Raw genomic sequence first — 5,174 nt, forward strand, 5'->3', positions numbered from 1 at the left:
TCTCTTTTTATGGAACCTCCAAATTCCATCTGTTCCTTGTTCTAATTCCTTAATCATTCCTTTTAATTTTTCAGTATCCTCCTTGATTACTGATTCTTGTGCTTTTCTAATCTGTTCATTTAAATCTACTTGTAGATTTAATGTAAGAGAACATACCCTTTTTGGCTTTTCATGATACTTTCGACTTAAAGCATCAGCCACCACATTGGCTTTTCCTGCATGATACTGGATATCACAATCACAATCACTAAGTAACTCCATCTAGCGTCTTTGTCTCATATTCAACTCTTTTTGCCCGAAGACATACCTTAAACTCTTATGATCTGTAAAAACGGTAAACTTACTACCATAAAGATAATGTCTCCAAATCTTAAGGGCAAAAATTATAGCTCCTAATTCCAAATCATGGGTTGAATAATTTTCTTCATGACTCTTAAGTTGTCTAGAGGCATAAGCTATAACCTTTTGACGTTGCATTAATACACATCCATAACCTAACTTTGAAGCGTCACAAAAGACTACAAAGTCTTCAGTTCCTTCTGGTAATGCTAGTATGGGTGTATGGTTTAATCTTTGCTTAAGGATTCTAAAAGCTTCTTCTTGTTTTGGTCCCCATTCAAACTTAACAGATTTACAGGTTAACTTAGTTAAAAGAATGGCTATTCTAGAAAAATCTCGAATAAATCTTCTATAATAACCGGCCAATCCTAAGAAACTTCTAACCTCGGTTGGAGACTCAGGGGTTTTCCATTTGGTAATTGCCTCGATCTTTGTTGGATCTACATGAATTCCTTCATGGTTAACTAAATGTCCGAGAAATTGTACCTGTTCTAACCAAAACTCACATTTTGAAAACTTAGCATAAAGCTTTTCCTTTCTTAATAAACTTAAAAGTAATTGCAAGTGCTTTGCATGCTCTTCTTTACTTTTAGAGTAAATTAGAATATCATCTATGAAGACAATTATGAATTTATCCAAATATGGCTTACATATTCGGTTCATCATGTCCATAAATGCGGCTGGGGCATTGGTTAAACCAAATGGCATGACAGTAAATTCATAATGACCATACCTTGTTCTGAATGCGGTTTTAGGAATGTCCTCTTCCTGTACCTTTCATTGATGATATCCTGATCTTAAATCGATTTTAGAGAAAAATCGAGCTCCCTGAAGTTGATCGAACAAATCATCGATCCTCGGTAATGGATACCGATTCTTAATCGTGACTTTGTTCAATTCACGGTAGTCAATGCAAATACGCATTGATCCGTCCTTCTTTTTAACAAATAAAATCGGCGCTCCCCATGGCGATGAGCTTGGCTGTATGAATCCTTTCTCCAACAATTCGTCTAGCTGTTTCTTCAGTTCTTGCATTTCCGCGGGTGCCAAACGGTAAGGTGCTTTGGCAATTGGTGTTGTTCCTGGTAACAGGTGAATTCTAAATTCAACTTCTCTGTCTGGCGGTAGTCCTAGCAATTCTTCTGGAAAGACATCTGAAAATTGGGACACTACTGGAATGTCTTTTAACTCTTTTCCTTTAGTGTTAGTGATCATAGAAATCAAATAAACTATAGATCCTTTTCTTATACAACTTGCAGTTTTCATCACAGAGATGAATTTAGTGGATCTAGATGGTTTATCTCCTTTAATTGTGATCTTTTCACCTCTTGGTGATTTTACCTGAATTGACTTTTGATCACATAATATATTGGCTTTATTGGCTATTAACCAATCCATTCCTAATACGACATCAAATCCTACTAGATTCATTGGGTAAAGGTTTGCAATAAACTTTTGATTAAAAATTTCTATTCTTGCTCCTTGCAAGATTTCAGAAATCTTAATGGTTTCTCCATTTGCTGTCTCTACTAGACATTCTTGTGGTAGTTAAGTTAATGATTGCTTTAGGAGTTTGCAAAATGAAGTATTAATAAAACTTTGGTTTGCACCAGAGTCAAATAATACTTTAGCAAAAATATCATTAACTAAAAACGTACAAGCAATAACGTCCGGAATCATCCTAGCTTCGTCTGCAGTTAGAACGAATGCTCTAGCATTTTTAGTATTCTTGTTATTTGCAGCTGGAGCCAGTTTTGGACAGTTTGTCTTAATATGAACTTTTTCTCCACAGTTGTAACACATTCGATTACTGGTTTTTCTCCTGCAATTTTCTTCCTTGTGCCCAGGCGCCTTACAGTAATTGCAGTAAGTAGAGCATCTTCCAGAATGCTTCTTCTTGCAGTTTCTGCAGTATGGTGCTGAGGTAGAACCTACATTCCTACGGTTAAAATTCCCTGAACGGAATTCTTGAGTAAGCCTTTGGGTTAGGTTTCTCCTCTGGTCTTCTTCTCTAGTTCGCACTAGTTCATCAGTCAAGGTATTGGCTAGTTCTACAGCTTCCTCTATGGTTTGGGGTCTAGCTGCCTTGACTACATGTCTAATCTCTCCAATTAATCCCCAGATGTAACGGGAGATTAATACCGGTTCAGGTGATGCAAGGGTTGGTACTATCCTAGCATATTCAAAGAATGTGGTAGTGTAACCCTTACTGTCTACCCCGACCATTCTAAGATTCAGAAACTTATTTGCTATCTGTTCCTTTTCATTGGGAGGACAAAATTTCATTTCTATCATATTTTTGAATTCCTCCCATTCCATGTTATAAATTCTATCACTTCCTCTTGACTGGAGGATAGTGTCCCACCATTCTAGGGCTGCATTTTTAAACAGATTTGAAGCAAACATTATCTTATCTTCTTCAGCACATTTGCTTATTTTTAGAACAGCCTCAGTTTTCTCTATCCAGCGTAGGGCTGCAATGGGTCCTTCATTGCCCGAGAATTCTATTGGTTTACAGGACCAGAATTCCTTGTAAGAACAACCATATGGCATGGTTCTTCTTCTTTTGGGAATGGGCACTTGAAGTATGGGTCCATTGTTCACGCTGTGTTCCGGTTCACTTGGTCGTTTACTGCTATGCTTACTTTTATTATTCGCTTAACCGTTTGAATAATAAATGGCATTGCATCTATAATTCCTTGTGCCACTATGTGTTGAACGACACTATTATCCATTTGGTTTCCATTGTTATTGTTGTCCGGATTCTCATTAACCACGTTAATGTTATTCTAGTTATCGTTATTCAGATTATCTTGATTTCCCTCGTCGGCCAGCTGAATTTTAAACATTTACCAAATATTAATATCACAAATAATAATTGAATATAGCCAATCACATGACACGCACTTTTAGCCAAAAACGTCGAGCATTGCAACTTTTACTCTATTTATATAGTATGCATCATTACACACCAGTACTGAAATTTAAATTACAATACCGACTGAAATGTAAAGCTACAATACTAATAGTAGGCATCCGTAGTGTTTTTTTTTTTCTAACACATACACACATATATTATTTTATTATTATTATTATTACTATCGTTCCTGCCATCACATTCACTGATATGGATTCATCCAAAAATCCATATTACTCTCCTCGTATTTCCATACGAGGCGTTCTCCCACCTGTCGCATTCTCTCACTGCTTTCTAAAATTTCCTCACCGAAAGTCCTAAGTTCTTGGACATTTTCTGCACTCATTGGGGGTGCAGGTTCTAGGACTGGGTTTGGAATCTGGGGTGCGGGTTCCTGATATGGAGGCATAGGGGCCTGGTACGGGTATGGATTCCCTAAAATTTCCCTAACATATGCATCACTAATGTTGTAGGGATCTTGAGGATCTAACCCTGGGTAAGCTCCTAAGTTGGGCATTGGCACATTTTCCTGTATTGGGTTTTGTTGCACGTAGTCCCTAACATCGTGCCACCAGGGGTCGTAGTTGTTTGGGTCTAGAGGATTTGGTGCAGGTACCCTAGGTATCTCCTCCGGGTTGTAATCAGGCATTTCTATTTGATTTTCTACTTCCATGGGTTGATCAGGATTTTGTGGTTGTGGTTGGGGTTGGGGTGCTAGCATTTGTTCCAGGTTTGGGTCAGCAGCAGTGGTTGCTAGAATATGGATATTAGCTATACCCCTATTGAGCATATCCTGATTATAAGCATCAGTCTCTCTTTTTGCTGCGACTAACACTCGCTGTTCCTGCAACTTTTTCATTCGTTTCCTACGCTCGTGTGCTCCCCTACTGAACCATCCCCTCTTTTTTCTGAGGAAATGGCTCTTCAGATTGAGCCTTAAACACAAAGATTCCTTCTTCCGTATCAGCAGAATTCCCTGAGAGGGCAGGCTGAGAAGAGGAGGTGCCTTCGCTCCTAGGCGAACCAGACAATTGACGATACGCGTCAGAGGGTCCTTGGTCGCTCATACTGTAAACTAACAAATAGTCAGATAACACATAGCAAGTACATACAATTATGCACGTATTCCCGTAATTTATTTCCTAACACTTTGAATTTTGATGTCAGCGGAACACTTCTATGGCGGAATCAGTGGCATAGCTCTGATACCACCTTCTGTCACAGCCCCCGATCCCTAGTTCCCGGGAACGGGCGGCCGTGAGCCAGTTTTGGTGGTATCACGTTTATTTATCCAATTTGGCAGCGGAAAATTTTCATCAGGACCGTAGTTAGGAAATATTTAATCAGAGTAAACCACCATGTTTGCTAATATTAAACATATGGGTAAAACCCAAGTTTTCAGTACACACATTTTATAGGAATAAATCCTATTTATTTAATAAAAACATCCATTTTATTCTTAGGTAACTTTATTGCCACTTTTCCAAGCCTTCAGTGCTGTCCAGCTGGCTTCTATTTGGCTTTCACATTTTGTTACCTGAAACGCGTTTCAAAAACATTTTGTCAGTGGGAAATACTGGTGAGTGAATCCCATTTTAATCAGGTTTAAATAAAATAATTTCACAGTGAACAGTATTGAGCGCGATCCCGCAATTACATTTATTACCAAGTTATATCAATTATCACCCGTTGGTACTGTCAGACCTGACTTGTGGAAATGTTACTCCTTAACCAGGAGGTAACAAATTTTGTATACAAAACCCCAACATACCCATGATAATTGTATTCTTACAAATACTCAATAACTGTTATTCGCATGGAAAAGTATGTAAGGTTTTGTAAAAACTATAAACAAAAGGTTTACAAAAAGTGGATCAACTCACATTGCTGTTTTAGGTTATTCTTTAGGGTTTCCTGG

Source organism: Helianthus annuus, chromosome 14, assembly GCF_002127325.2.
Source record: "Helianthus annuus cultivar XRQ/B chromosome 14, HanXRQr2.0-SUNRISE, whole genome shotgun sequence".
Lineage (NCBI taxonomy): Eukaryota > Viridiplantae > Streptophyta > Magnoliopsida > Asterales > Asteraceae > Helianthus > Helianthus annuus.